This window comes from Mastacembelus armatus, chromosome 7, assembly GCF_900324485.2.
Source record: "Mastacembelus armatus chromosome 7, fMasArm1.2, whole genome shotgun sequence".
Lineage (NCBI taxonomy): Eukaryota > Metazoa > Chordata > Actinopteri > Synbranchiformes > Mastacembelidae > Mastacembelus > Mastacembelus armatus.
This window is the reverse complement of record NC_046639.1, coordinates 20235787-20259245: the sequence shown is the minus strand read 5'-3', so window position 1 is coordinate 20259245 and position 23459 is coordinate 20235787. Positions and strand designations below refer to the sequence as shown.

The 23459-nt window shown below is 41.8% G+C and overlaps 1 long non-coding RNA gene across 1 annotated transcript; it reads right to left on the bottom strand.

Moving 5' to 3' along the window:
- Positions 1-114: 114 nt before the first annotated feature.
- Positions 115-23078, bottom strand: LOC113145463 (uncharacterized). The gene is made up of 3 exons (XR_003297248.1): positions 22942-23078; positions 22033-22115; positions 115-849 (listed from the first exon to the last, which is right to left on the bottom strand). It is a non-coding gene; the product is annotated as an uncharacterized LOC113145463 (long non-coding RNA).
- Between the last annotated feature and the right edge of the window lie 381 nt (positions 23079-23459).

Sequence of the window (23459 nt, the reverse complement as noted above, 5' to 3'; positions counted from 1 at the left end):
TTAACCCAGTGGTATTTTGTGTGTACTTCCTTCCTCCTACTAACCCACCACCACATTATATGTTTTGCCACCTATAAGTAAGACCACATTTGAAAGCAAAGACCACTTCAGCAGTTTATGTGAACTTCAGGATGAGGCTTTATTGATCAGATATACATAGGCACAGACATACCTGCACACATACCAGAATTTTCTTATACCTTGTCTGTTCTAACTCTTCTAACTGTTCTAGCTTTTCAATCTCACATACACACACACACATACACACACACACACACAGCAATTCATCCAATTCTGCAAAACATAAATACAAATCTGCCAAGAACAATAAAAAGTCTCTAAAGAATAATGCAATTATACCAGTACACAACAAAACCATCAATTCACCAAGATACAGTATCTATAATTACTTACCTTCCTTGTTTTATTCTGATTTAGCAAATTACTTCAGTGTCTTTTGGGTAATCTGAGGGATAGAGATAAATCCACACAGTAAGTGGCGCATGCTGTGTATTTATCCATGGATGAGTTTTGTGTCTCAGTCCAATTGTTTCTGTGATGAAACTAATGTAGCTTCAGTTTTAGATTTTAAAGCTGTTTTCCAGTGAATTAGCTTGAGTCTTTTCAGTGTTTTTCTGTCCATTCCCTTGTCCCTCTGCACGTGTGTGTTTGAGGTGATCAATGCACAGCTACAGCTGGTTGAAGGGGACCAAATCCATTGAACAGTTGATTTGGTTCCATTTTACCAGCTTTAGCAAAGCATTTTAGGTGTGAGACTGATCCAAAAGGCATCAGAGTGGAGAAGGTGGAGGAGGTTGAAAGAGTGAAGAGACAAATCAGGATGGAAACCTGAAAGAGACAGAGCAAGAAGTATGCGAAGATAAGAAAATTACTTCACTTACATGTAGCATCAAAAAGCACCTATTGGTACTTGTATACACAAAACACGCACACACACACACACACACACACACACAGACACATGCAGACTCATATTGCATAAAAAACAGTCATTGATTATCAGAGGAGATGTTGCCCTTGAAAGAGCGCATTTTACTATGTAGAATCAAAAGCATACAAAAACCAATGGACCTAAAAAAGAAGAAATGGGGAAAAAAGATGAAGAAGGGCAAAAAGGAGTGCAAGGGAGAAGGCGAGATAGAGAAAAGAAAACAAGCAATGTAAGTGATGAAAAAGAGATGAGAAAAACAGGGAGCAGGGCCCTAAGAGATAAGAGAGGAGTGCATATAAACGATGGTTGCAGACAAACTTGAGAAAACAATGAATTCATCACCTAGCTGCCAATACTGCTAATGAAGCCAGCGGATAGGACAGCAGGAGAATTAACTCTCATTGACCTCTAGTGCTATGTGGAACATCTCTTTTCACTCTCTCATACACATACTAATGCTCACAAACTTTCACCCAGTCTCTCGTCTCAGCTCTTTCTTTTCTTACTTATGTCTCCGTTTTTTTGGCCTGGTCAGCCCTGCTGCCTAGCTGAGCGTGGTGGCACGGAGATGATGCACTCAGCACTCCTGCTAGCTGCACTGCTCTACTTGTCCTTGGAGCAAGTCAGTCATTTCCTGGTTCAATTAGCCCATCTAATCATTTAATCATTAGGAAATAAACTGTTTAAGCAGAGTCTTGACCATGTAATCCAAGCCATTGATATTTTCCGCCTGGATATTTTTTTTTTTTCACATCTAACAGATATGATCTCATAATTATTTTATGCATATCCAATCTGACATGATGTCTTCCCTTATAGTACTAAATTTTTTTCTATAGTAACTATTTTTATATTAATGGGTAAGTGAGACGAGTCAGAATAATCTCTGATCACACAGAACCCACTGTACCCTAGGGTCATGCAGCAGACCAACGCACCAGGACCCGGTGCAGCTGAAGAGTCAAATATTTGCAAACCAGAGACAAAAATGAGACTGAATGAATTGCATTTATCAGATAGGAAAGAAACTGTGACAACAGATGAATGGTCATGTCCGGTGTGCTCAAGGAAAAAAAAAAAAAAAAGCAACAGTTATCGAACATGTTTGTCATTTCATTTGTTTAAGATGATTATACAGTATTTCATTGCTGTGTTTACTGCTTGTTTCTGCTGCCCTCAAGTGTCTAAACAGTCAGCGCAGTTTTAAAGGCTGATTTATATATCCATATCAAATCCAATGAAAATAAAAGGATTGTGTCTGACATCTTATTCTCATCAGTGAGCCACTCAATCCCACATACACTTTCCTACTACCAGAAAGACTCACCACAGAACTAAATGCATGTTAATCCACAGCTGAAACCATTTGATTAAAACTATAAAAAGGAAATACTGTGGGGTTTTTTGTTTTAAATGGAACTATATATATCTGTGAGTTTTGCAGGAGCAAATGGACTTGTGCCTGAGTGAGTAGTGAAACATAAATATCTGTTTTGGAATTTGCCAAATATCACAAGAATTGATTTATAACTGATTTCTCTGTCTGTGTATACACACTGCTTAAACAAAAAAGATAACACTTCTAAAACTGCCTTCATGAATATCACTTGACTTACTCCTAAGCATTTAAACCAGCATTTAACAGCTACAGCCAATAACTCTACTGGGTTTTGCCTCTTAAAACTGGTGAGTGTGTGTGTGTGTGTGTGAGAGAGAGAGAGAGAAAGAGAGTGAGCGAGAGAGAGAGAGAGAGAGAGGGAGCGAGAGATTACACTGTCAGTCCTGTTTCAAAGCTGTCCACCCCTCTCCAGATAACAAATACATCAGCATCACTGCACACAAATCACATTAAAAAATAAACACTTAAATACTGACAGTGCATGTAAGGAGCTCGGGAGCAAGACAGGGCCTGTTCACACTTTTTTTCACTCTCATCTCTCTCTTTCTCTCACTTGTGTTTAATAAACTTGTCAACGAAGAGACCGACAAATTGATGAGAGGGGTGCATCCTTGACTGGAAAGACAGGGGAGGATGGTGGAAGGAAGAAATCAGGAAGTAGCACACAGGGAAGAAGAGGACGAGCTCGTGTGGCCTGAATTTTCTACCTTTCCCAGAGCTGCTGCTGTTCTACCTCTGCAACATGCAGCACTGCAGTGTGTGTGTGTGTGTGTGTGTGTGTCTGTGTATACACGTCTTTCCATGGTTATGTGGACATTTTACTCTGATACCATTCTTGTGAGAATATTTTAGGCGGGCCTCACAACTTCAAATGGTTTTTTTGAAGGTTAAGACTTAGTTTTAGGGTAAGGGTTAGACTTAGGGTTAGGGTTAGGCATTTATTTGTGATAGTGTTAGGGTTAGGGTCTAGTGGATGCATTATGTCTATGGCTGTCTTCACAACTATAGTGAGATATGACTGTGTGTGTGTATTCTGTGCTCCCACGCATATAACCTGTATAGAAGCTCATATTTAATTTTGATCTCTAAATGTACCATTTTTCTGGACAATGATCTATCAATAAGACAGACATAAGTGTGTGAGTGAGTGTGTATGTTCTGCGTTCTGCTCAGCAAGCTTCTGTGTGTATTCAAGCACGAAAATCAACTTCAGAGAAGAAAGCACTACACCTGAAATCCTACTATGAAAAGGATCTTCAGTAGATTAGGGAGAGAATCCTTTTGCTACGCTGTCTGCGCTTTATTCTGGCAATCTGTGGCCCACACATTCATCAAACAGGCAACCCTTCTTCACCCTGCACACCTCTACTCAGATCTAACATCAAACAGAATCATTACACCCATAGCGTTTTATCATTAACCTCACTCAGATGCCTGCTGAAAGCCTCACCGGTGAGTGCTCTTTCAACATTAAACTCTAAGGCAGTTTCGTCAAGATCAAACCTACAATGTATAAAGGTGTTGTGTATTCATACGTTAAGCAGCACATGTGGCTTGTATGTGGGTTGGTGTGCTGAATGTGTGTACTCTTGCTGTAGGCGCCCTCTATCAGCTGGCTGGCATGGTTGAAGATAGGCTGGCTACTTGTCTATTCTGGGACTGTGCTGTCCACTGCATTCCTGCCCTTATATTGGAGAGATGGGGAGGAGGGGATGAAGAGTGATGAGGGTTAGGGACAGCTGGACACTGGCAGAGAGGGAGGGAGAGACGTGGCGGTAACGGCAGTCAGGGAGTCATGTGGGAAGGTCAGTGGGGGAGTGAGGCGTCCCTGGGGACACTGACACAGTACAGGTGGTGTTACGGAGCAGCTGCCAGCTCTTGCAGGAGGACTGACACTTTGAACCACTCCTGCAGCAGGCTCTGTCACTCCCGCTCGCCATGATATTTTCATTTCAGATGTATGGCCTGACACCGGGGCTGTACTAATACACGTTGCTGTACGCCACCTCTCCCATCATTCACTAAGCCTCTTCACTCACTGACCATGTCACATGCTCTGTGGCTCAGTCTCTGACTCTGGTATTCTTCCCACCTCTCTCTCTCTCCTTATCAGGACAAGTGGCTCTCAGTGAGTGAGTGACTGTCAGACCATGGTTCGCCATCTGGTGCTGCACCACAGGAGGCCAAGGCCCAGAAACCTTGCAGAACATCACTTCCTGTCACATCAACACATTGTCACTTACTCCTGACAGTCATGAGGGAAAATAACCATTAAAATCAATTTAAAAGTGAAATAATCTTCTGTAAGACAGCATTTAAATGAAAGCCGATTTCGGCAATCCTCCTAATGTGCATGTCATGAAGATGTTTGGCATTTGGTAATTAGCTTAATGCAAGGCACACCATAGTAATGAAACAAGTTGACCTGTGGTCGGGCTGTAAACTTTATCTTCTGTGGCTGACTGTATTTATTTCTGCTAATTACCCACTGACTAAAGTGAGAGGGAAAAGTGGGATGTATATATTAAGCTGAGTGGGGACATTTAGTGAGGATCTAATATGTATTGGATTCTGATGAACATTGCTGAAGTGGTGTAAAATAAAAGTCCATCAGGAGGCTCAGTGCCCGGGGGCTGGTGTTTGGCCACCCCTCTACTGAAGGCCCCTTGTTATGACGTTAGCAGTGCTAATGCTGCTGCAGTCCACTGCAGACAGCGGCTGGCTGGCTCCTCTTCCACCACCAACCCCTCCTCCCCCTGCATTCAGACGTGAGCAGCGCCCAGCGGCTGACTCAGCACTATTCCTGCACCTGATTGGTTGATCAGAGAAGAGCCAGGAGCGCAACAGGACCCTTTATCCTCTGCTCAGCCACTTCCTCCCTTATTCTCCCTGAAGATAAAACACGTCTGTCGGATAAAAACGCTTCCTGACCTTGTGCGGCTACTCGGCTCAGGTGCCATACTGTGGCTGTACACTTCAGTATGCAGGGTTTACTGTGGCCTGTAATGATGGTATCTCCAACTGCAGTTTGTAAAGTGGAACAATTTTGACAGGATCTCCAGAGAAATAACCAAAAGGGGCCCTGCTTGACCTTGTGTCAACCTAAACTCTCTCTCTAATAGATATGTTTAAAATACCATGACCAGTTTTGGTTATGGTCTTTAAATGTATCTGGACAGAATCTTTAATGTCTCTATAGGATATCATTAAGTGCGCCTGCAGCGCTCATACATTGTGATTATTGCAGCGTTTATCTTCAGCTGCTCTTGATTTTACCTCACAATGATTTAATCCCCAAAGCGGTTTTATTCTTTAACCTTTTAATCTAACGGCAACACCCTTAAGACGATCAATACCTATTTAGATGATATATTTAATTATATCCTCTCGTCCTCTTTCACACTCTCTCCCCTCCATACTTTTCTTGTAGGCTACAACAACATGTAAACAGGGTTGGATTATTTTTTAAAGTCTTATTTAGCTTTTTTTTAAAAAGGCGCAGGGTCGGTATACTCCATTAATGCAACCTTACAGGACTCTTGGGGATTTTGTCTTTTCTTAGACTTTGCAAAGGTGGAATTCTTCACATTAATGTAAGAAGGATGACACTGTAAGTGTCCTTAATGAGCCACTTTATTTAGTAATTTCCACAAATATATATCCCAAGACTCTGCAAGCTGGAACAGTGTTTAGAAGGCAGACCTCCTCTCCATACATGAGCGTGAGTCACCTAACCAGCCTTAACTGTCCCTTGGATGTGTCCCCGCCACAGCAACACATCATCAATAACCGTAATGAGATTATTAAAACATGTCAACAAGCACAAGAAGTCAACAGTGCTGTATGTAAATGTATATGTTTAAAAATTATGAGATATAGCTTCAAACATAAAATTGAAGTGTCTAAAGATGCAGAGGGCATCCAAAATCTATAATTATCTGCTCATGGGCTTGCATAACGATATAAAAAATGCCAGCAGCTAAGTCCTGCAGCTAGGTCCTGTCACTAAACTTGGTGAAGCAGAACAAAGAGAGATAAACGGAGACAGGTTGGATTGAAAGAGATGATGGGAAAAGCTTCAGTTTCTCAAGCGAATGGAGACTGGATTACGAGACTGAAGGGCACTGAAGAAGTTTAACAGTTTAACGTGCAGGTTGCTCAGTTTTTTTCAAAAAACAATATCAAAGCAGCGAAGACGTCATCTTGTTTTGTCGAGGAATGATGTCATAATCCATATGCAGCGGCTGCCAAACCGCAGCAGACTTCTCCTCTATCTTCACCTATCTTTCTGCCTCTCTCTCTACCTATGCAGGCTGATTCTCACTCTGAGCACGCTCTAATGCCCTCCCCCTCCCACCTTCCTCCAACCCACCCCGCCTCTTACCCCACTCACTCTATTCCGTCCCTTAACGAACCACCACCACCACTTAGGTATTTTAGCCATGCATTCATTACAGGCCGCAGCAGGACCACAAAGGCGCACTTGATATACACTCTGTCGTGAAACAAAAAAAAAAAAAATCCAAGGCAGTTTAAGTCAGAAAGGAGCTTGGGTGTAAAGATAAACCCAGTATGCTTTCTATTGTGAGAGAGTGGGACACATGCTCGTTTTAAGTCTGAAAAGTGTGCAGAGAGTGAGAGGCTTTATTACAAAATGTTCTGTTTTAACTTGGGACAATGAGGGCTGAAAGAGGCCTGAGCTAGTTAGAGTCATCTAGATTAGAATCTGAGACAGTCCAGCATCTTGGCTGCTTGTAACTGTGATTAAAGTGAGTCAACAAAGCCTCTGGCCAAAAGGCTAAATACAGCTTACTATGGATAAAATACACTGTGGATTTTCTTATCTTGTGTTCGTCAGAAATTATTCATTGCTCATATTAAATGTGTTGAACTACCAGTTCGCTTCTTCAGTGTAGAAAGGAAATTAAGTACATTTGCAGCATTTAAAGCTGCACTAATCAATATTCTAACATTAACAATGGATCACATGACTACTTATATGTGCAAGAGGTTTTCTCGTAGTGATTATGAGCCAATTATCACCCTTATCTGCAGTTCCTCTCAGCTAAATGGAATGTTTTAGCATTGTGTAGATTCCTGTTTTGTTTGTTGGGTTTTTTCTTTTTTTGTAAAGTGCCTTGAGGTGATTGAATTGTGATTTGGCGCTATAAAAATAAAATTGAAATGTTAACATTTAGTTAAATCTCTAGTGACAAGGTGGAAATTACATACGTTTTTTTGTACTAGAACTTTTAAAGCAGTTTTTAAAATATGTAAATTTACTTTGTTTAAAGTATTGTGCTTTGTACATTTTAAAAAAACATTTTACTGAAAAAAAAATTGAATTACACAAGCAAAAGAGAGATTATTAACTAACAAGGAGAACATTAGAAGCCAAACAATGAAATACTTTTTTCTGGTGTTGCTTGTTGCACAGCAATCCCAATAATGTAGCTAAAACATCAACTTTAAACTTGAGATAAAATGACCAAAATTGACTTACTGTAAATTTCAGTGTTTGCAGTACTTGTACTTTATTAAGCATATGCATTTTGTGCTACTTTATCCTTCCACTACTGCATTTCAGAGGCAAATATTGTACTGTTTTATGCCACAGCACAGCTCTAAAATTGTTAAATAGTAGCTTTTACTAGTACATTCTGATATTACTAATTGTACTGATCTGAATACATTTTCCATCACTGTGCTCTTCAGACTTCAAAAGAGAATTTTTCTCAACATTCCACTCGTTCTCTCCTGCACATCCACTATCTCCTCTCCTCTCCTCCTTTAGGGACCTTGTGTCTGGACCAGAACGCCATGCTGCCCTGCAGCTTTATTGTTCTCATAACAAACCACAAGAGCCCAGGAGTCTCTCTTTCCTTCCTCGCTCTTTATGCGTGTCTCTCAATCTCTCCCTGCCATCACCATGACCTGGCCTTGTGAAGTTTAGAGTAGCCGTCTAAGCTGTGTGTCCAGCCACAAAGTGACCACTGGAGACACATTAAAGGAGCTCAGATCTGACAGGCATACTGCATTAATGGGATATGGAAATGTGGTATATAGTCTGCAATACACAACCTCCTGGTTAATGCAAGAAATTATAAGCGTTTCGACCACAAGTAACACTGCCTTTTACACCTGTGTAACATGACTAAACATGACAAAACTTGTGTCAAAGCACAATGACATCGCGTCAAACATACTGCAACGTTAATAATTCTAACAAAATAAAATGTGATTATCTCATGATATTCAGTATTTTTCTCGTTATTAACAAATCCCATGAAAATATCAGAATCAACAATGCATGCATGCAACCTGCAAATATTTTGTATATCTTATTCCCCTGTGCCATAGAGCTCCACTATTGTTCAAAACATAATAAACACGCATGCACACACACACACACCATTGCACAGGGTGACATTACCAGGAACACACACCCTGTAGTTTATTTTGCCCAAACCCACATTAACTGTTATACACCTGGTGTTGTAAATGCTAGTCCTCCAAATGTGCATTAATGAGGCTGAAAATAGTCCCCAGTAAATACTGTATTTCCTCCTGTTTGTGTCCAGCTGTTTCAGGAAATTACTGAACCTTTTTTCAAAAAAAAAAAAACTGAAAGTGTTTTATTACTATTACTATTTTGAAATATTTAAGGTCTTTAGTAGGGTTTAGACACAATCAGGAAATAAAAAGGATTAAGAGACAAACTAGCATGTTGTTGGTTTTAATACAGATCTTCTGACAGGCTTTTGTGACCATTCCCTACTTTCATTTTTAAGAACATACAAGCAAAAATCAGACTAAAAATTACTCTACACAATTAACAGCCTGATTCTGGAGTCACTTGGCCACGCTACTGGAACTTTTCAGACCAGTGCTGAGATTTGAGCTCATCAAAGTGATGTGCTGATGTCGCTGGATCCAACAGAGAAAAAGGTTTGCACTCCAGCAGTTGGAGTCCTACGAAAGGAGACCAAACTACTACAATAGCCTTAGGCCAATACACAACCCACTCATGCTGTTCACTAAACCTATAGCTACTACAGTAGCCCTGCTGCTGATACAGCACTACTGCTGCTGTGTAAAGCCCACTGTTACAGATGGTAATCCGGCTATCATATACTGTAATAGTCTCTGTGCAACAAAATGGAAGCAATTATCTCAAAGCACACAACGATCGGTGGAACAGATCACAATGCATAACTCTTTATGGGTTTGGGAGATTTACTTTCAGCAACTGACTGTGTGTGTGTGTGTAATTCATGTTCTTTACGATCCCACCCTTTCTCTTTGTTTTTCTTTTCTTTTTTTCTATTGATCATTGGCTTCTTGGCTCCCACCACACCTTGCCATACACATCTTGGACTTCTCACGTAACCTTTATTGCCACAACCGCTTTTTTTCATCTTTTCATACTTCTGTCCTAACTCCAACCTCAGTTTCTGTCTCACTCCTTTTTTCCTTCAATACAAATTCTGATTGGTGAGGCAGATGACAGAGGAATGCCAACTAGCCTTGTCCTGACACTGCACTCTTCTCCACTTAGATATATATGTGCACTTACAGCAGGAGTAGGGGGTGGTGATCATAGCCCATTGCTGCCTGACTCAGTACTCTGTTCTTTGATTGACAGACTCTGACAGGCCCTGACTGACGCAATGCTTTTGCTGCTTTGCTGGCTGCTCCACTCATCTTCCTCCCCTATCTTCTTATATCACTGCCTATAGCAGGCTGCCTGGCTGACTCCCTGACACTCTGCACTTCTGCATGCTGCTCCCAATTACACTTCTGCTCTGGTAAACCAAAGGGAGATGGATGCCCGAGGCCTCACACACAGACAGAAGACATGTTAGCATACGCAAGTAAATGAAGGTACAAACACAAAAACCATGCACAGCCACATAAAAGCTGCTTCTGCTGGAGTCAAACCGACTTGATGTACATCACTGATGCTAATACCAAGCAGCAGGAATCATTTACTTTAAACTTCAGAAATAACTAGCGAATTATGCATCCAATGACATCGGCCTAGAGTCATTGTTGTGCTTCACTAATATACTTCTTAAAACACAAAAGCTGCAAAAATAAAAAGAAAAGAATATGCAGCTGTTTAACTTTTTCAAGCAGCTACAGCAAGGGCCCTATTTTAAGTCCGAAGCGCTACGTCCTGTGTGTACAAACTGTGAGGGCTCTCCAGGGACCCCAGAGAAGAACAAATACACTTTCAGCAAGTCACATCACTGGTCCCGTGCAGCTCACAGTGATGCCTGATGACAACAGCTCAACAAATTAAAAGAGCCTTCTTCGGGGAATCCTATTGTGTGGTTGGTGCAGAGAAGTACAATGTGAATGTAGAGCACCACAAATCTGCTACCAGAGGCAGCTGGTGGGGCTTTTTGTTTACTTTGTACAACTGTGAGAGAAATAAATAAATAAAAAATGTTGATGAAGACGTTTTTATGACCTTAACAAACTAACATAATGAAATGCATTACAAGAACAAATTATAAAACACTTCTTTTGCTAATAAGAAAAAAAAAATGGACTCATGACTCATGAGGTTGATGAACCAATAGTGAACCAATGTAATCCAATAGAATCTGGAGATGCGGCGTGTGTGGTTATTTTGTTGCAGCCTGGTGTCATACACAAGTGTAATGAAGGTAAACACAGTGGAACGACAGTTTTACGTAGCAGCACTGTCGCTTAAGCAGCACTTCTTAAATCTAAGGCTGCAGATTTATCAATATACATGTCCTGCTGCCTTCAGATGACCTTGGTTTACTAAAAACCACAAATGTCAGCTTAACGGTGGTGCTAAAGGAAATGTCAGGGTAACACTAAACTCACTAAGATCTGCCCATTGAGGACTATGAGTGTTTGCACAACATTTCACAGCCACCCGTTCAATAGTGAGATATTTCAGGCAGGATTAACTGATGTGCAGTTATGAAGGACAACCAAAAAGAATTTGCAACGAAATCAGATGACAAAGGGGTTTAACCTTACGTTGTTAACCCGATTCACACATTTCTATTCTTAAACACAAGAATTAGCTTGAACTTGTTTCTTATTAAGTTGTGAAGATTTAACTTTACACAGAAATACTCAAGATTTGAAACCAAATTTTCACTACTCAGATCCTCGTGTTCTGCTTCATGAGCCCACTTCCCAAAAATGACTCTACACTACATGAACCACTTTCTCACACAGTCCTTATTCACTATTCCCATAACTAGTAATGGAAATAACAACGCGCCCAGGAATGCATTATATTGTGAGTTATACCAAGTTATGAGATATATAACTGAAACTCTCCTTCATATTTTCCCTGAGATGCCACTCCAGCCAATATATTTTCCAAATACTGCAGGAGATGGATGCATGGGCTTTGAGGTGGGGGCTGCATTATGAAAGATTTGGGAAACATCCTGGATATTCTATAACCCAAATGTATTTCAAACTAATTAAAAAAAATTAGTGTTTATTCTGGAGCAAGTGATTGTGAACAATATCGGTTGTAATGAGAAACAACAATTAGAGGCGGAAATGCCTTTTTCCAATTTTTTGGTCAACTGACAATTACTGTGTCATAAAATTGTAAATGTTACGACCTTATAAACACAGAGAGAGTGTAATTAGAATATTAGGATGACTGTAAACTCTGGCAGTAATTATGAGGATGTCAATGTAAGGGGAACCTGCTTGTGAAAATGTGTGTGTGTGTGTAATCTCCAGCGAGTGGGGTGGTGGGGGGACAGGAGCAGTAGGGATGTAGAGGAGAAGGATGTGGCCCACCACCACAGTGCCCTTGTTCCTTTAATTACTTCCCTCTGCTTCACAGCTTCACTGCATAACAATTATCCTGCGTGTTCATTTGAAAGGAGCAGACCCTCTCTCCTCATATCATACAGCAATGGACAAGCTCTGGTGTCAGCACCATCAGTTGATGTAAAGAGAACACTAGTGGGAGCCATTAAATTACACTAAGGCTAATATAACAGTCTTTTACCTCTTTTTTTATTCCTCTGCACCATAAACAATAAACAAGCCATGAAGTTGCCTGTGGCATTGCTCATTCCAGATGTGAAGCTTTTCTTTTCCTTCGCTGCATTGCATCTCAGACTTAAACGTGTTTGGCAAAAAGTATAATAGAAGGAAATGAGGAAATAAACTGCAAAGTGATGTAATAATTTAAAAATCTAGTTGATCTCCTACAACTGCTGTAATCAGTAATGCACGGTTGGACTGTTACCTTCACCTTTTAGCAATTTGTTTGTGTCTGGTGTGTGCTCAGTGTTTGTGTGCATGCAAAGGACACACACACATGCATATACATGCACATGTGCACAGGCGAATGGGGTGGGATTGGGCCTTTTGCAGACTATTGGAGTCTAATTCAAGCAGATGTCTGTTTAATTGATCGAAACAAATTACCTCAACATTGATCTCTGTCCTGGCGAGGCACTGATCGGCTTTTTGGAGGTTTGCTGCATGAGTGTATGTGCTGTGTGAATGTGTGTGTGTAGGAGAGGTTGATGCTCTTTGGCTCTGACCCCCTCGCAGAGAATGTATGACTTAATTGCTAAATGATAAATCGTCATTTGGTTTCTGATTATACTGTGTGTTTTTGTAATCGATTTTCCCATTTGAAAATTTCCCATTGAACCGATGCACCATCATTCTCACATTTAAAATGCTGGGCCAATTAACTAATTGACTTTTAAGACTCATAATTATGAGTAAGTCACTAGGTCTCTGAAGCCATTTATTATCAGGGCCTTATCTTTTTTCTTTCATCTGTTGTCTTTTTTCTTTTTCTTGAGAGTAATTTGTCTCCCATGATTTCAGTGACACATCTACTGTACCAGATCTAATAAGCCCAGACTCTATTGTAACACACTTCTGTAAGGACTGGAGTGTATTTGCCAGTGTAAATGGTGAAATTACACACTTCCCTGGGCTTTAGCTCATCACTGATACAACAAACAATAGCTGAGACTACAGTATTTAATAAATCAGACAGCCACCTCATTCAGTACAGACACATTATAATCATGTAATGTGTATATATTAGAAAAAAGAACATAAACACCTGGATAAATCAATAGCGGCGCTGCTGTTGATAGTATAACATGTTTGTTCTCTGGCAACTTACAGAGTGTCTGTGGGTCTGTATACACAATTAATTTACATTACACCAGTACATGTGACCGCATCTGTGTGTATTTTATGTGGGTGCCTATTGTTTGAGAAATGACTTTGGGGGGGTTCAGATGTACGACCCCCCACCTCCACCCCCCAGGATTCACTTTAGAGACATAAACATAGAAGGGGATATAATAGGCTGTGTCTGTGTCCTTGTATCAGGGCGAGACGACACATACATTACCACCCCACCGCATCTGGTTCAACTTCCATTACTCTTTACCCCTATTATATTCCGTGGATTGCTGCCGATGCACACTTACTATAAACATGATTAAAAGAGAAAAAAAATCCTGGCAATAAACTCTGACACTTAATATAAAAAGCCTGACTTTACAATCTCATCTGTCCTCTCTGCACACACCTTCTCTCTCTCCTCCATCATGCACATATAATACAGGTATTCACTTCATGCAAACTAACAATCCCTGAGAGAATCTGTCCCAACCAAACGCCATTACAGAGCCTAATTTTCACGTATTTCTTTTTCCACTGCTACACGACCAGCCGCATGAAGCCCAGGAAACAATGACTGGCTTGTGTATTGTGTTGCTTCTGTATTGTAATAAAAATTAGACCACAAATATGATAATTAAACACTGAACAAAGAGTAAAAAAATGTGTAGCACATTTCTTGTTTTAGGCATGTTAGCTATTGTTAAGTCACTATACAATAGTCACTTCTTCTGTTGATTTTACACCCTCCTAAAGTTTTAAACAGGTGTTCTTCAGAGCTGTACACACTATGCAGCAAACACACACTCTATCCCAGATCCATACTGAAAAAAAAACCAAAAAGGGATTGTTTGATGAGTATGAACTTAATTTCACTCACTTTTTTTTACTAGCATCGGTGAGTTTTCATTTTATCCTGTATTGTGGAGCTCTTTGTAAAGTCTGTTTCATGAGCAGAGTGAGCAAACTCAATTTCATTTTTGATATGTAATGATGTGACACCACTGGTACAGTAACAAGTGATTTATAACAATATTAAGGCCATAACCAGTTACAACTGTGCATTATAGTTAAATGTAAGGGCGCCTGCTTTGGCGTCACTGATGTGACAAAACTGCAGTGAAATTGAACTTCTTCTCTGATGTTCTTTTCATTGTGAGCTTTGTTGTGCAGTGGTGGGGCAGGCAGGAGTGTGTTGATATGAAAACATGTCATTTAAGGCGCAACTTAACTGTGAGAGAGGAAATAAGGTTTGTGCACAATCCACACAGTTTACAGTTTGAGATTTTTAAGAGGTGTTTCATATATGCACAGTTTCAGGTATAGTCAGAAAGAAGTTTATACATCTACATCTCTTTTACTGATTTTGGACCAGCAAATCTAACATTGTTTATTAACCCAGCGAGGTTGACACAGAGGACTGAATAAAGCATTCAGTCACATACGTAGTCAGTTGCACTGTAGATTTTGCATTAAATTTCATATTCACAGAAGCAGATTTCTTTCAGTTGTTACTGTCACTGTTCCACATGACTTATCTATAGGTAACTACTGCTAATCCCTCGCTGGGCCCATGGATTACTAGGTTTGCCTTTGCGGTCAGCCGGTAAGTCGGCCGGCTTTACCAGTTGACTACCCACCCAGCCAGCCAAGAAGAGCAGGGAGGGAGGGTCAGAAGCCGGAGGTCTCAGGATGTATGTGTGTGTGGGTGTGTGTGTGTGTGTGTGTGAGTGTGTGGATGGATGGCTGTCAAGCATGGAGCAAGGCAAAGCGGTGCTGTTGGTTTACTTTTAGTGGGGCCCCCCAGTCGTCCTGCTTTGGCTGTCTCAGCACGATGCCGCAGTCAGCATTGTTGCATATTTAATGTCCTGATGAGAGCTTCCACCTGCTGACACAGGCAAAGTGACAGAACAATACCCGCCCAGCCCCCTCACACCACCCCCAACACACACATACACACGCACACATGCACCAGCTCCAAACACCATCATCAATCCAGTGGCTCTCTCTTTCTGCCTCTTTCGCCTCGCCTCATCTCACACGCTCACTCGCCACAACTCCCTCCGCTCCGATCCCACTTCAGTCTACACTGCTCTCTCGTTTCCCTTTTGTCACCCCCCCCATCCACATACATACACGGTCTCCCTCCCCCCTCAGCACTGTGCCCTTCTATCTTTGAATTCTCCCACAGTACAATGACCTTTCCCTCTGGTTCTTACAAATCACTGCAATAAATCCCTCCAACATAAAAACACACTCACACACACATGCACTGGTACTTACTCACACTTTATGTTTAGGGGGCTTTATGAATATGTTCTTTGCTGAAGTGTGTTTTGTGCATTTTTGGACCCAGTTTATCTCAGTGGCCTCTTCTCTCATCTGCGGCTGTTAAGATTAGAACTGTCGCTCATTTTGATACTTAATTAGTTTTGAAAAACGCTGTGTGGCTGTGTGTACTGCAATGTTAAACAATTCTTCATGGCACAAAGCATTCTACTCATTTATTGTTCCCTAGTTAACATTTTTTTCTCATGAAATAAGATTGGCAGGAAGTATAATCCAGCTGCAGATGCCTGTCAGCTCAGCATCTCCCACACAGGCACAACGCCTCGGGGTGTACACCTGATCAGGGCCAAATTACCGCACTGAAACTGGCCCAAATAACCTAAACAGGGACAGGTAAGCCCTATCTAGGTCACATACGGTATTTATATACAAAGTAGGCCAAAATACATACACTAAAACCTGACATTATTGTTATACCTTTTTCCAAACCACACCCAGATTAGTTACTGTTCCAGCACACATATATCCCATCCATACCTAATCAGAGATAAAGAATTATCACACAACAGTCTGGGAAAATGAAGTGGCACCTACGTGTTCTGCTGCCTCAGCAGGCTGAGACAGATATCCTGTAACCTGACATTGTGGGTTTCACTCAGAACAGTCATCGTAAGTCATTTTCTTGTCCTTTCTTGATTTTTTTCCTGTCACTCTGCCTTCTTTCAGGTAAATGGCATAAGACAGACAATTTGTGAAGACATTGCTCTGAAGATTTTTCAAGTGTCACATCATGCCATCCAAAGTTAAAGAACACACAGTGCAAGGTCTAATCAAGCAGTGATTTAAGTGATGCAAAAAAATTTTGACTTCACATTTAATCAAAAAACACTAGTCCCTTTGTTCACAATCACAACATTAAACATGTAGTGTTCATAACCAGGCCAAAAGTTGAGCTAGATGCAGACAGTGTGACTACAGCGAGGCGTCTGAGCCTGGTAATCTGTTAGAGTCCTGCAGCCAGTCTCTGCTTCTTCCTCCTTCTGACCATTCTCTCGGACCATGCTATCCATTAGCAAGCATTTAATCACTGCACCATTTACTGGAAACTGCTGTCTGTGGTGTGTGTATGTGTGTTTGTAATGTGTGCGTGTATTTTTATAGCATTAGCAAGTCACACTATCTAATCCAAAAGCCTGATAAATGACTGAAAGGTATTCCAAAAAAAAAGCGAAACTAAGGTGTTCCTAAAATCATTGCCATTAGAGTGTAGAAAATATGTTCACTTTTTTTTTTTTGCAAATCAACTCAAAAGAACAGAGTGAAAGAGATATCCAAAAATCTATTGCAGGCAAGCGGAAACTGCTGACTGGAGTTGCAGCTGCATCTACCATTTATACTGTATGCATCTCTATGCAGCACCAAGCTGACTGGACTCAAGTGGGCCATGTCTGGGCAGAAAGGTGCACACATACATGAATCCTGCGTTCAGAATACCTGGGACTATTAAGTGGAAGTAAAACACAAAGAACATCTTCTCCAATAAATTTCCATATGGCAGATTCAGTTTACGGACTGAGTTAAGTTTAATTATCTGAGTTTCATTTAGATGCTGCGCGGTAATTTTTCCCAACCTGGGATACATACTTCTTTACATTCCATAGTTGCTCTTGTTCATATGGGCATATAAAGAAGTATGTCCCCCAAGCAGGCCACTGTCCTTGGTGGCGCATCAGGCCCCCCCTCCCGCTTTCTATCTTGCTCCACCCCAGCTTCTCCTCCTCCCAACACACACCCACTCAAAGGGGAAGAAAAAATGTTGAATCAGGAACTACACATATCACTGAACGTGCATAACCCCCCTCTGATCCAACACGGCACCACCTTCAGGATCCCTAAAGACATGTCTGACCAAGACGGGGGATTAAGTACACACAAACACTGTGGAAAAAAACAGAAGTTCATACAAATGCACACTAAAGCCCAGTTTGTAAGCTCAAACAACTTTTTCCATTGCTTTAAAAATGCCCCAGCATGTTCTTCTGACCTGTCACACAGTCCTTTACCCATGCTTGTTACACCAGTTACACAAGAAACAGAACTTAAACATTTAAATTTAAAGCTTACATCACACATCACATCACAAAATAACAAGATCACACAGACTAATTTACACTCAAGTTCACAAAAACACCAAGAAGGAAGAATGAACTTTTAAAAGTCATATTTCAATCACCAGAATCCAACTGCCCGTTTTCCTCTGAGAACACATTTTGTTCAAAGGCTACTACAGAGTAACTACACTTTCTGGTGACCATGTGTCCGCTCTGCTTTGACATCTTGTACACAGTAAAGCTGTTTCTCACACAAACACACACAGACACCTGGCATGCGATTCACCTTGAGTGTCACGCTTAGAGGTTCAGCTGCAGCGGTGGAGTGAGGGAGAGGGGTGAGATGGGAAGGGGAGTTATGTGTGTGAAGGGGGGATGAAGGGAAATGAGGGAGATGTTGCACTTACCTACAGGCAGATGTTGGGTAGAAGTCATCCCCCCCATCCACCCCTCCCTCACCCCTTCCCTGCTTCAGCTGGACCGATGCACCAAAGACAGATGCAATAAAGCAACTACAGAGAGGAAAAGGAGACTGGGAAGAAGAAGTGCTTTGCTCTCTCTTCTCTCAGTCTGTGTCCCAGGTGCTGCCTCTGCAGTCTCTCTCTCTCTCTCTCTCTCAGTGTTGAGCCACTCTCTCTCCCTTTCTCTAACATCCTCTCTCTGATCCTCTCTCTCTCTCCTCTCCTTAATCTCTTCCTCTTCCTCGCACTGAAAACTTTTAGTCCAGCACACAGCCGCTTATCCCACTGGTCCTCCACCTCAGAGAGCAATTCCTCTTTTTTCCTCCCTCTCTTTGCTTCTGTGCCATTCATCTCTTGCCCTCCTCTCCTCTCTCTCACACACACACTGTCCCATGCAGTCTATAGGTTACCATGCTATGCAGTCTCCCCTTGACTGCCCACTCCCCTCTATAAAGCATGTGCTCTCATTGTCTCTCCCTCTCTCATTTTCTCTCCTGCACACACCGTCTCTCACCCTCCTGCCTCTCTTTCAGTGAAACTACAGTGGTGTTACCGTTCCATGCTGAGCAGGCAGTGGTAAGGATAAGGTTGAATGACATATGTGGTGCGGCACATGGAGAGGCTTAAGGGGAAAAGCAGCCAGAGCAGACTGAAAGAATGCCAAAGTATATGTGTGTGTGTCTGTGGTTGTGTGACCTACTGTGCATATCTGTCAATCTCTAAATGTATCAGTGTGTAAGTGTGTGTGTACTTATGTATACGTGTGTCTTCAATTGCCCTTGTTGCTTGAGCGAACCCCATTCACCTGAGACCCACTGCCCCCTCCCATTAGCTTCAGTCCCTGATCCACAAGCAACCACCCCCCATCCATACACACACCTACCCACCCTCCTCTGCTCTCTTCCCTCCTCCCCCCTCCCTGTCCCCTCAGAGATCAATACCAATTTATAGGCAAATGCACAAAGGCTGAGTCGCGCTTTTAATGAATTGAACCATTGCTAACGTCAGGGATCTAATGAAGGCTCTGAGAGAGGCGTTAAGAAAACCTATGGTCGGAGCAGCAGAAAGCATATCAGGGTTATTGAGAGTGTTTGTCTTTGCGCAGCTGTGTGTGTTTGAATTATGGGTGAACAACTGTTACTGTGTCGCAGTTTTCCAACTGGGCATCCTCTTCAAATATTTGCGACTACAATTGTGTGGCCAGTTATGATACAGAGGATAAACTGGGATTCAGAAGGAAAAAGAGAGAAGCATTGGAAGGAAGCATTGCAAACTGCATTATCAGAGAGTTTCTTTCATATGTGTCTGTCAGGCTTTCACTTTAAATGACAATTACGGCTAATCAAATCGCCATGTTGAAGCTTGAATGGTAACACAGCATAATAATCTCCCCAGAACTATTTAAATTTTATATTTTCTCTTTATGGACAAAAGGTACATCTTTTTATATGTGGATACCTCCACAGTGAAGTGGAAAATTGATATTTTGAAAGAAGCCGCAATATGAAATGTTTCTACTTGTGTTTGTGCGTGTCCACTTAAGTCCACTGCACAGGTACTGTATATTGCTTTTCTATGCTACATAATTTGACTCTTGTGTCCTGTCCTGCACGTTAAACACACAAATTGCCTGAGTGCATCAACTGCAGCAAAACCTATATGAATATGTCATCCTCTGTAGCCCCCCAGTAGACCCTTTGTGTGTTCCTACTTCTGTGTAACCAGTGCCATGGGGGCTGCGCACATCAGCACTGCCCACCCAGTAATTAAACTAAAAGTCTCTTCCATAAATCACACTCGTCTGCTCCACTCTCTTCATCTCTCTCATTCGTCCCCTCTTTTCTCTCCCAGCAATGGAACGATGGTTTTGTAAATCACTGGCCAGGGCTGGTAAACGAGGGGGTTTGCACGCATGCACACTGGCTAACATACAGACACACTCCAGAACAGCACTAGACATAGACACATTAGAAGAATTAAGGTGGCTATCCACTCTGCCGGCTACATCGCCACCATCACAATATTCCAGGCAGGAATTAACATTTCTCCAGGGAAAAATAGCCAACTGCTGTAGATAGCAAGATAAGGGTGGTGTGTAATATGCACCCGCACTGCACAGTGATATGCAGCTTCACAGGAAAAGGATGGCATTTGCCAACATCTGGCAAGACATCTGTAATCCTTACAATACAGTGTAATATAGAAAACATTTTTCATTCCAATAAACCAGTCGGAAACACATAACAATTTAAATCCTCATCCTGTCCGTCTCATAAACTTTGTTCCTTTTTGTATACTCTCAACATTCATTGCCACTGCAGTTAAGCTAATGCTATATAAAGCCACATTTCACACCCACTGGGAGATTGCTCACTAGACAGAAATATAGATTCTCTTCAAACAGCTGTGTGCCTACTATAACAACTACAACCAAGCAGGCTGTCTCCAATAGAGCCAGCCTGGGATACCCGACACCTCGTCACCACCAGCAATTCACTGTGAAGCCTGTCAGTGCTCCGGACGCTTGACAGACAGCTGACCACTGCTGATCTCCCTGGTATCTGCTAACTGGGTAAAATTAGCCTGGACAGCTAGAGAGAGAAAGGGAAACAGAGCCAGAGCGATGGGAGCATATGCATGACACTTTTAGAACCTTGCTTCCACTTTAAACCTCTTCCTCTCTCTCTCTGGAGAGTGACATGTGTGTGTCCTGTCTATAGATAGACCTGAGGCCCTGCTGGGATGGCCACACCGACACTGAGCTTAACACCGGGGCACATTAGAACAAACTCATGTGGTGTTTCTACTGATAAACCACACCTGTCCTGCAGCCAAATATAGCACACACTGAGCTGGACTGTGATGGTTCAACACCATGCATTTTTCCACCATGTTCTGCTGTTGCCATATGGCAGGATTTTCGGTTTTCTGGCTCATATGCTGCCAAAAAGGGAGTGAAATATTTACAAAGAAATATTTACAAAGAAAAATATACAAATGCTTCTGAAAAAAATAATCTGTCAAAGTGAATAAGGAGACATATTTCATGTGGATTTTATGGATGCTATCACTATATGTGTGTGTGCCATGTATTTATTCATACATTAAAAACAAAAACAAATAAATTCAGCTTGTACATAAATAAATGGCAACAACTTAAGTTTGTTAGCTCTGACCACTTACTGCACGTACACCCAAGCACTGCGTAAACCAATACTTTACAGAGATATTGCATAGTTTCACATAATCTGGATATCACTTTTATGAATATTAAAATGGCTTAATTAGCTCATTAGAAAACACTCCAGAGTGTAACAGCTCAGAGATAACCCTTGACCTTTTAGCTCCATGTGGATGTGCGGCGATGGTCCTTGAATTACAAGCTGCAGCTGTAAAGCGCTCACTGCTACACCAGTTCTAACAAGAAGTGGAGTGATAAATAAATAAGACTCTTTCCAGCTCCCTGATTCTCAGTCTGTCTGTTTTCCAACAGAGCAGCTTAGAAAAAAACTGTACAATGTATGAAGGTGGTCAGATTGAAGAAGGAACAGAAGCAAACATTTTGCAAATATACACAGTGAGTAAGCACACTCAGAAAAGCACTTATTTTCCAAACATTTTCTAGGCAGGCACTTCCACACCTACCGTAGTAAAGGTGATTCAGAGAGGGATGGTGGCCCATGCAGAGTGAAGCCGTCGCTGCAGGCGGAGTCTCTCCTCCCTGGGAGCTGAATCAGCGATGGAGAGTTTAAGGATGCGGAGAGGAAAAGAGGAGGAGGAGAAGAGGAGGAGTGAAAAGAGGGGAGAGGAAGAAAAGAAGAGGGTTACTTGTCTTGCCTCTCTTGCTGGATGGGGTGAGAAAGGAGGAGGGAAAAAAACAGGCAGACCAAGAAAGAAAAAAAAAAACATAGGACCCAGTGCAGGTAGAAAAGAGAGCAAAAATAGTGGTCATTGAAAAAAGCATAGAGGTTTGTGTAAGAGGATTTGATTTGAAGTGGTGACTGGGCAATAAAATGCGTCAGCCGGCAGCTGCCCATTCCTCCACACCACACCAGGCCATGTAAAGTTAGAAGGAAGACAGCTGATCAGACTGCCAGACAAGGAGATGGAGCGAGATAGTGAGTGCTGACAGAGCTGAAGGACAAATCGGGAAGAGGGACGCAGTGAGGGAGGGGTTGAGAGGATGAAAGAGTGACTACGAAGAGAAGGTGTGTGAGGAAAATGGTAAAAATAATGTAGAATAAAGAATACAAACAAATAGAGAGAATGAAGGAAGAATGGGTAGGAAGGGGAAGAAAGACGAGAATTAAAGGTGGAAATAAAAAAATGCTTTAGAGGAAAAGAAAGACAAAGAAGGGAAAGAACAAAAAGTGAAAGGTAAGAAAAGTAAGGAACAAAAGGGAAAAGGAAGGAATAAAGGATGGTGGGAAGTAAAAATGGGAGGTATAAAGTTTGGATGGATTAAATGTGAGGATAAAAACAAAAAACAGAAAGGTAAGTAACAACAAGCAGCAGAATTGGGAGTTTTAAAAAGTAAAATCAATTATCTCTTACTCTTTTCTGACTTTCTTGTCCTTTTCCCCCATATTCCACTTTCAGGATATGTCGTCCAGCAGTCGGTGAAAAACACTTCCTCCAAAATAAAGAACAAGTACAAAAATAGACATCAGATTGTTAGCTTCAAAAGAAGGATTCTGGAATAAAAGGTCAGCTGATACCGCTCACAGGTAGTGTTTGTACATTGATTTTTGTGTTTTCAATTTGAGTGTCAAAAGCAGACAAAAGCTAGTTAGAATGAGAGCACTGCGAGGGTGGAGCAGGCGAAAGTTTCATCGTGATCACAGGAAACCCCCTCCATCCCAGGGTTTTTATACCAAGGTAAGAGCCAGAGATGCGCACCCGTCCAACAGCCCACCCGTGCTGCCATGCTCCACGGCCTTATTTAGTGAAGCATGGCAAAAAATAGCCTCCCAAGTGCTGGTGGGAGCCGTCTGGGTTAAAGTGGGTAGGTGGGAAAGTGGGAGGGACAGGGCGGGGAAGAGGGAGGTGAGGCAGGGGGTGTCAGAACGCTG